Source organism: Mus pahari, chromosome 20 (genome assembly GCF_900095145.1).
Source record: "Mus pahari chromosome 20, PAHARI_EIJ_v1.1, whole genome shotgun sequence".
In the NCBI taxonomy this organism is placed as follows: Eukaryota; Metazoa; Chordata; class Mammalia; order Rodentia; family Muridae; genus Mus; species Mus pahari.
This window is the reverse complement of record NC_034609.1, coordinates 22593709-22604390: the sequence shown is the minus strand read 5'-3', so window position 1 is coordinate 22604390 and position 10682 is coordinate 22593709.

Here is a 10682-nt window from a genome sequence, read left to right as displayed (position 1 = left end):
GACTCATGATATGTAGTCACAGCAACAGAAAATAAACTGAAAGAATGGTTATTACATATTTTCATTCTAATTTTACTCTCAGAAGGCTTCATTACTTGAAAAATAATTGCTCACAAGAGTAGATGCTGCCCAAAAAAGATTGGTGACATGGGCCTGGTGTGACGATTTAGTGAGGGATGCTCAGATCTGAGAAGACAGTTCTAACAAATCTAATAAAGTGAGGATGATCAAATCCTTTCTTAAATTCAACATCAAGTTGCAGCTCCATTGCATTTTTAACTTGGCAGGTAATTTATTTATGACAACTAAAATATAGTTGCAAATATACCAAAACAATATTTTACCAGAAATCTTGAGATCTTTTTACAAACTCATATCACAAATAAGCCTACAGATTTTGCTGATTACAGGAATGTTTAGCCAACATGTCAAAATTTATAAAATACTTTGCCTGTGTTTGAGATCACCACAATTTCAATTCTATTTGGAATACTGTTATGATTTCAAGTAATGCATAGATAAGTTGTTTCTGTATTTTTTGATAAATTGTTTCTTTCCTTAAAGGTTCATGTTTGCTTCATTCAAATGAGATGTTAGGTGCATTAAAATGCCAAATATGTTAGCCTTGTTGTCAAATTCTAGCATAAGTTTTTCAGTACTAGAAAATACTTGATAAGTGCTTACAACACTAAAATGTTTTGCTATTTTATGGAGATTTAGCCAACTTACTCCAGAAAAGTAAATGATGGAGCCATATTCAGCAAGAATACATTCAAGAGCTTTCTACAACTGCTGAATATTAGGTCCCTTGGCACTGTGGATATTAACACTTGATGACAGTCTGTATACTATTCACATATTTAATGCTTGGGAACATAAATGTTCTTGCTGAAATATTCAGTGCTATATTATCAGCCTTAAGTTTTGGGTGGTCATCATGTTGTCCTGGATTAATTTTCCAAGTCCCTTTGTCTGTTGAGACAAACCAATATGGGAAATATCTTCCCTTCTTAAAGGCATACTATAATCTGCCCTAACTGCTATATATTGTTCAGTAAAGTCCTCATCAACAAATGCTCTTGTCTGTTACTGAATATAATGTTATTTAAATAGATACAATGGAATACATTTAAATTTTAACCTAAAAAGTAAAACAAAACAAAATCTTTTGTTGAGAAAAAAAAAGCCCCTTTAATTTTCTTTAATTTGTCCTTAAGGCAGAGTCCTTAATAGCTTCTGAATTTGGTACCATATTCTTACCCTTAATGGGTTTACAGATGGTAGGCGGAAGCTGCACAAATTGTCAACCAACTAAGCACTGTCTTACTACATGTCCTTATCAAAACGTGTTTCACCTATCTAATTTCTTAATGAATAATCTTCCCTCATCGCATAACTCTTTGCATTGTTCTCTTTTGAAGTATTTGGTAAGTGAGGCTGGAAATAAACAAAATAAAGAACAAGGGAGCATATTTCTTTTTATTATGAAAATCAAATGACTTAAAGTGCTGGGATCTAGATCTGTTGTCCTCTAGGTTGCTCATATAGTGTGGAATTGAAGGTCTGATTGTAAAATACAATGGTCATTACATGAGATGAAACTGAGGTTTGGAAGTACTATTAATAAGAACAATTATCTATCTTATAAATAATCTTAGCTGCCTGTTGTTTGGAATCATAGTTTAAAAAACACTGCTGATAATTGATTTTTCCCTCACCAAGTTGTCATGAGCACATAGCAAGTCTACTGTCTGAATTTGCATAATACCATTGGAAGTCACGTATCACCATAATGCTGAAGCCATGAAGGTATACAAATAGCAAGCCCATGTCTGTGTTTATTTTCTGTAACATTAACAAATCATCTTGTCCTGTACAAAATGTATGATTTCAAAATTCTTAAATTTGCTATGAAAAAAATTAAAACAATGTTTCTTAGTGCTTAAAGTAAGATTGCAGTTGTGTAGCCCAGCTGCATTGGTAGCTATTCTGAGATACATCCTGGGCACAAACCATGTACCTGACACCTCTGAATACATTGTCATAACTAGTACTTACTAAATAAAAGCTGGTGGCTTCTGGGCCCCAGGACTACATATATAACCCCAATTATACAGTCCAGGCTTTCCAATATTTTGAGCATCCTTCACAGAATTTATTTTTAATTAAATAAAATAAATATAATTTCTACTTCTGAGGGCAACAAAAATTACTACATAGTAGAAATTCAGGTTATTTTTAAAAGATATTATTTTCTTTTTTTTTTTTTTTTATTTTTTTTTATTTTTTTATTTTTTTTTTTTTTTAAATATGAATGAGGATTTGTTTATTAGTAACTTTAGTAATCTCTGTGAAAAGATAGCCATAGGCTGTGTTCAATGGAGGAAAGGCTTATTTAAGCTCATGGTTTTTTTTTTCCTTTTTTTTTTATTAGATATTTTCTTTATTTAAATTTCAAATGCTATTCCGAAAATTCCCTATACCCTTCCCCCGCCCCTGCTCCCCTACTCACCCACTAACACTTCTTAGCCCTGGTGTTCCCCTGTGCTGGGTCATATAAAGTTTGCAAGACCAAGGGGACTCTCTTCCCAATGATGGCCGACTAGGCCATCTTCTGCTACATTTGCAGCTAGAGACACAAGCTCAGGGGGTACTGGTTAGTTCATATTATTGTTCCACCTACAGGGTTGCAGCCCCCTTCAGCTCCTTGGGTACTTTCTCTAGCTCCTCCATTGGGGAACCCTGTGTTCCATCCAATAGCTGACTGTGAGCATCCACTTCTGTGTTTGCCAGGCACTGGCATAGCCTCACAAGAGGCCACTATATCAGGGTCCCTTCAGCAGAATCTTGCTAGCATGTGCAATAGTATCTGGGTATGGTGGCTGATGATGTGATGGATACCCAGGTGGGGTAGTCTCTGGATACTCCATCCTTTCATCTTAGCTCTAAATTTTGTCTCTGTATCTACATCCTTTCACGGGTATTTTGTTCCCTATTCTAAGGAGGAATGAAGTATCCACACGATGGTCTTCTTCCTGGTTTTCTTGTGTTTTCCAAAATGTATCTTGGGCATTCTAAGTTTCTGGACTAATATCCACTTATCAGTGAGTGCATATCTACTGACTTCTTTTTTGATTGGGTTACCTCACTAAGGATGATATTCTTCTCCAGATACATCCATTTTCCCAAGAATTTCATAAATTCATTGTTTTTAATAGCTGAGTAGTACTCCATTGTGTAAATGTACCACAGTTTCTGTATCCATTCCTCTATTGAGGGACATCTGGGTTCTTTCCAGCTTCTGGCAATTATAAATAAGGCTACTATGAACATAGTGGAGTACGTGTCCTTATTACCAGTTGGAAGATCTTCTGGGTATATGCCCAGAAGAGGTATTGTTGGGTCCTCCGGTAGTACTATGTCCAATCTTCTGAGGAACCGCCACACTGATTTCCAGAGTGGTTGTACAAGCTTGCAATCCCACCAGCAATGGAGGAGTGTTCCTCTTTCTCCACAACCTCACCAGCATCTGCTGTCACTTGATTTTTTAATCTTAGCCATTCTGATGGAGTGAGATGGTATCTCAGGGTTGTTTTGATTTACATTTCCCTGATGATTAAGGATGTTGAGCATTTTTTGAGGTGTTTCTTAGCCATTCGGTATTCCTCAGTTGAGAATTCTTTGTTTAGCTCTGTACCCCATTTTTAATGGGGTTATTTGAATTTCTCAGGTCCAGCTTCCTGAGCTCTTTGTATATATTGGATATTAGTCCTCTATCAGATTTAGGATTGGTAAAAATCCTTTCCCAATCTGTCGGTGGTCCGTTTGTCTTGTTGACAGTGTCTTTCGCCTTACAGAAGCTTTGCAATTTTTAAGCTCAAGTTTTCATAGTGCTACAGTCTATTATGATAGGAATGGCAAGGCCATAATGTTGCATCTTTGAGCATAGGACTCTGTGATAAAGGCTGTATATGGTGGAATGCATTTTTAATGCCAGTTCTGGGAAAGTACAAGCTCCTAAAGTCAAACTCCGACTTCCACAGGTACATGCACACATGTGGGCTTACAGCTGTGTGTGCATGAGCACACACACATACACACACACACACATACACACACACACATACACACACACTGAGAGACAGACGGACAGACACACACACAGACACACAGTGAGTGACAGTAGACAGAAACATATATGTTCTTAGACAAAAAAAACCAGGACTCCAATAAGTACAGTAAAAATATAGTAATGAAATCACGTTGAGCCCAATTTAGCTCTTAGAGACTATCACAGAAATATGCCAATTATTAGCATGATTACTCAGCATGCATTAAACTCATGGAGACATACTGGTTCAGATCAATAGAAAATCAGAGGAAAATCAAAACAACATTTTATTTCTTAACCTCACATAAATTGTCCTTCTTAAGAATAACTGCAGGGGTATTCACTGTAGCTATTTCAATGCTGTTTTTAGTTAATTAATTAATTTTTGTCTTGTTTTGTTTTGTTTCTATTCTCTCATACATTAGATTCCACTCATCCTCCCCTTTCTCCTCTCATCCTAGTTCCTGCCGTCTTCTACCTCCCTTCTCTCACAAATCCACTCCTCCTCCTCCATTTTACTTCAGAAAGGCACAATCCTCCCAGGTCTATCAACCAAACATGGCACAACAAGTTATAATAAGACTCTGCACAAACCTGCATAATATGGCTGGATGAGACAATCCAGTAGAACAAGGGTCCAAGGAACATGCAAAATAGTAAGAAAGAGCCCCACTCTCACTGTTAAGAGTCCTACAGCAAACGCCAAGCTACACAGCCATAACATATACTCAGAGAACCTAGGCAGACCTCTATAGGCTCCCTGGTTCTCAGTTCACTCTCTGTAAGATATTATTTTCAAAGAAAGAAGTGTTTGCAAAATACTAAAGTTGGCATTATTCTGAAGAATGTGGTAGCATTGTTATAAACTTCTCCCACTAATTTAAGTAATTCCTTTGAAACTAGCATATGAATTCCTCTGAATTCAGCTAATCAAAATGAAGAGCACTAGCCCGTTATCTGCTACACAACTAATATTTTCTCTTCTTAAATTTTTTTATTAATTTTTATTAATCATTCTTATTGTTTACATCTCAAATGATATCTCCCTTCCAGGTAACCTCTCCACAAATCCCCCATCCCATGTACCCACTCTCCACTCCTGTTTGCCTCTATGAGTGTGCCCTCTACCCACCCATTCCTGCCCCAACTCTCCAGCATCCCCCCTACTCTGTGGCATAAACCCTCCACAGGACAAAAGGCTTCCCCTCCCATTGATGTCAGACAAGGCTATCCTCTGCTACATATGTATCTGATCTGGAACCATGGATCCCTCCCTGTCCATTCCTTGGTTGGTGGTCTAGACCCTGGGAATACTGGGTGGTCCAGCCAGCCAACACTGTTTGTCCCATGGGGTTGCAATACCCCTCCACTCTCTATTCCTCCAGTCATTCTGCCAGCTCCTCCAACAGGGTCCCTAAGCTCAGTCTGATGGTTGGCTGCGAGCATCCAGATCTGAATTGGTCACCTGGCAGAACCTCCCAGGGAACAACCACACCAGGTCTCTGTCAGCAATCATTTCTTGGCAACAGTAACAGTGTCACATTTGGTGTCTGCAGGCAGGGTGAATAGGGTGGATCCCCAGGTGGAGGATCCTTGGATGGCCCTTCCTTCAGTTTCTGTTCCATTTTTTTTTTTTTTTTGCCCTTGTCTTTCTTTTGGACATGAACATTTCTGGGTTCAAAACTTTGAGATGGGTGGACGGTTCCATCATATCCATAGGAGGATGTGCCTATCAACTGTTAGTGGTCTCTACAGGTTCTATCTCCTGTTTCCTGTACATTTTGGCTAAAATCATCCCTGTTGATTCCTGGTAGCTTCCCACTTCCATTGTGTGTGAAGTATTTTCACACAGATTAAACACACTTTATTTTATTGTCAAGGAAGGAAACTATTTTGTTAAGGAGCTAAATGATTAATGGATCAATTTTGAAGCCAATGCAAGTTCTATTCTGCATATTCAATGAGGTTAGCAGCTCTTGAGGTCAAGCTATAATATAGAAAAATCATTTCATTTCACTTTCATGTCTTGAAAACACAGATTCTACCACTGTCTCATGTGAGTTATAAATTAGTCCTCCTACCAGCAATGGAAGAATGATATCTAACAAATCCTAAAAATAAATACAAACATGACCATTGTTCAAAAGAAAATGTAGACATCTTGTTCTTTCCCCAGTGGTATTGAGTGTTGATGGTGAGTTAGACAAAGAAGTTTCTTTGCAGGTATATTGTGATTGTAGTCTTAGAAAATAATTGCTAGAAGAAAATGAAGCAGTTTTGAAAATGAAATTCCGTATTAACAGCCCTCGTAAGCTTTGGAAGAAATATGTGCTCTGTGTCAGTAAGTGTGGAACATGAAGTTCAGTCAGGAGATTCATTAGACAGAGCACAGTGAGAATTAAGATCCTGACAAGTACCTAGTGCTTGGTTTTATTTTGAAGGATACAAGTAACCACTGAATAATTTGTAACTAACTGTGCCCAAGCTCTCAAGGGTATGTTTGGAACAGTCTCTGAAACAGAAAGTAGTTATCACCATCATTATCAAAGTTATCCTTAGGCTTCAAATACCCACTTCCAGATGTATTAAGGAGTAAATCAAATTGAACAGGTTCTTCCTCCTTCTTTATTCTTCTTTCATATATTATTGCATCTTGACTCTACTTTCCTTTCCCTCCACTCCTCCTATTCCCTTTCATCTACCTCCCTTCTTGTCCAGATCCACCCCTCTTCCTTTTCCCTTCATAAAACAGCAGGCCTCCTAGAGATATCAACCAAACGTGGCATATCACACTGTAATACGACTAGGCACATAATCTTAGATCAGGGCTTCACAAGGCAACATAATAGTAGGGAAAGAGTCCAGAGAGCAGACAAAGAAGATTAAACAAACCCCCCTCACGAAAATGAGTCCTACAACAACACCAAGTTACATAAAGCATATGTGCAGAAAGCCTAGCTCAGACATATAGAGTCTCCCAAATTGTCTCTTCTGTTCCTGTGATCCCCAATGAACCATGCTTAGTTGATTTGGTGGGCAATATTCTTCTGACATCCTTGACCCTTCTGGTGACTACATTCTCCCACCCCACCTCCTTCCATAGGGTTCCCCTAGCTCTACCTAGTGTGGGGCTGTGAGTAATTGCATATTCTTCCATCAGTTGTGGAATGAAATCTTTCAAATGATGATTAGGCTAGGCAAAGATCCTATGAATGAATATAGCAGAATGTAATTAGGAATTATTTCATTGACTTTTTTTTTCCAGTCCTGTTTGGTTTGAGCCTAGCTTCTAAGTCTCTGGGCTCTCTAGCCCTGGTTCTTTGTCCTCCAGGAAGTATCATGGGTTCCTTATCATGGTATGAACCTCATGTTGGACTAATAGTTGGTTGACCACCTCTACAAGGTCTGTACCACCATAAACTCAGCACATCTTGCAAGTAGAACAATTTGTGCATCAAAGGATTTGTGGCTGTGCTAAATGTCCTTGTTCTATCACTGGAAGATTTACCTGGTAATAGAACATGGATTGTTCAGGTTTTATATCCCCCATTAATAGGAATCTTCACTACAGGTTACCCTCATAGACTCCAGGGACTTCCATTGTATTAGCTTTCCACATTGCCCCTGAAACAGAAACAGGTCTTTAAGACACATTCTTTTTCTTTTAATTAAAAATAGATTTCCCGCTCATGCAGTATATCCAAACCACCATAGTTTTCCCTCCCTCCACTTCTTCCGTCATCCTCTCCTCTTCCCCAGAATCCCTTCCCTCCATTTCCTCTTTAGAAAAGAGAAGGCTTCCAAAAGACTACATTCAAAATGGACAAAACAAGATACAATAAGGCAAGCTTTCCTATCAAGGCAGGACAAGCACCAATCTATGAGTATGGTGGAATGTCATTAGGAATAATTTCATTGTTATCTATCTATCTATCTATCTATCTATCTATCTATCTATCTATCTATCGATATATTTATTGACAATCATATTTTGTTGTAGATTTTCTGGTTCCTGATCATCAAGGCAGTGTTGGATATGGACAACCTTAAGAAATGTGGACCTCGAGTTAAACCAAATATTTGTTGGCCACTTCCAGAGTTCTGTATCACCATTGACCCAGTACATCTTGCCAGAAATACAGATTGTAGGTGGACAGTTTGGTGGCTGGGTTTGTGTCCAGATTTCTATTTCTGTTGCCTGCCAGGTTCCTTTTACCATCAAAGAGGCTAGAAAATAGGCAGAAACCTCCAAGACTGCAACAGCCTGACCTCTCTATGTTCAATGAGCTGTGGAAGTTGTCTTTGGCACTGGGGTCACACTGGCAGATTTCAGAGACTGATCTTCTGTCCTAGCATCAGGGATTTCCAATAGACCTCCTTTGCCAACAACTCAAATGAATGTAAAAGAGTTCCGCCCCCTGAAAGCTTTGCCTGGCTACGATTGGCCAATTGAAAGTCCATATCCTCCATTGCTAGGGGTCATCCTAGGGTTACCTTCACATATTTCAGGAAGTTTCCAATGCCCCCAATTCAAGCTGTCTCTCCCTCCACTCCTCAACCCCACTTGCATCCTGGCCAAGGGAGAGCTGATCCACTAAATGATAGGCTCACAACCAAAAATATAAAACACACAAGGAAAAGTCTGTGAAAATGCTTATTTCCAAATTTATCCACATAGAAATTGTATCTGGTTTTGACTTAAGAAGATTATAGTCTGAAACAGAACTGTTCTTTTTTATTTTTCTTTCCCTATAATCCCAATTAGTACATGTAGTTAAAAATTTGCAAATAAGCTTTTTAAAACACTAGTAAAATGTTATACAGTTATTGGAAGAACTCAATACAACATATAAAAGCATATAAAATGTTTGGCATAATATTTACAACTCAAATAATCTTTCTTATGCAATTTGCATTGACTTCCTCCCAGATATTTAAAGGACATATGCTAAAATCTGGTTTGTTGGTAATTAATGTCTTTTGCAACTTTATTAAAGAAAATATTGCTCATGAAGACTAAAAACCAATTGTTTCATTTGACTGAAAAATTTTATGGCAAGTAGAAGCAAGAATAGTTCTTGAAACACAAACACAGTGAACAACGTAATACAAACATATGCATACACACACACACACACACACACATACACACACACACACACAGGTAGAGAGACAGAGAGACAGAGACAGAGACAGACGGAATATTAAGTGATTGAATGAAATAAGTAAGTGAATAAATCCATGATTAATATTTAACCCAAGAATTTCTAATTTAGTTTAAAACATAAATAATTCATGTTTTTATTTTTTGAAAAAAATTTATATATTTTATTTAATAAAATTATATTTATACTTGTGGAAATAGACTTATTTTGATATAGTAAAAGCAATTGATCAACTTATTTCCAATTTATTTCACATTTTAGTAAAATGTGTTGAGATATAAGGCAGCAATTTACAAGGTGTTCATTTTCTTTTTGTGAAAAGTATGGTTTAAAATATGTCTAAACATGACTCAAAATAATAAGAAAAAATATTCAATTTAGTGGTCCAATGAGGAAAAGAAGATTAAAAAAAACTAGGGATGCTATAGTACCAATTGCAATCATATTTAATGTTTTTGAACTTGTTCATTCTTGCAATGATTTTATGAATGTATGTAGATGACAGAAATATTAACGAATTTCCTTTCTCTGCCTACTCCATAAGTCATAAAATGGAAATACTATCAATAGTTCAGTTCCAATATGTTAAATCTTTTTCCCAGAGATATTTCATAAGAATTTGATTCCAGTTTATTATAATGAACATTTCTCTTCCTGATATGAGGAGAAATGGGTTATTTTTTTGCATTTTTAATTCATTTTTTAATTGAAAATAGATAATTTTCTCATATAATATATCTTACAGTTTTGCCTATATCTATTCCCCCAGTCTGTCTCAAGCTCCCATCTCCTCTGTATCAACTTCTGTCTCTCCTTAGGGAAAATAAAAGGTTTCTACAAGTAACACACACACACACACACACACACACACACACACACACACACACACACATTTATATATATATAAAACCAAAGCCATCACATCAAGGTTGGATAAGGCAACACAGCAGGAGGAAAACGCACAATTATCAGAGACTCACTGGTTAACACACTTAGGAATCCCATAAAAATACAAAGCTGAAAGCTATAATACACACCAGAGGACCTGGTACAAACCCATGTAGGCTCTGTACTTGATGCTTCATTCTCTGAGTTTATATGAGGCCTGTTCAAATGTTCTGAGGATATTGATCTCCTGGTATTCGTCACCTCCTTTGGATCTTGCATTCTTTCTGCATACTCTCCTATGGGATTCCCTGAGCTTTGAGATGAGATATTTGATAGAGACATCACATTTAGAATTGTGTGTTTCAAAGTCTCACTGTGTAATACCTGTGTTTAGGTTTCTGCATTTGGTCTCTTCTGCTGGAGGGGGAAAACTCTCTGATAATGGCTGAATAAGACACTGATCTGTGAGTATAACACACTCCTCCTCCTCCTCTTCCTCCTCCTCCTCCTCCTCCTCC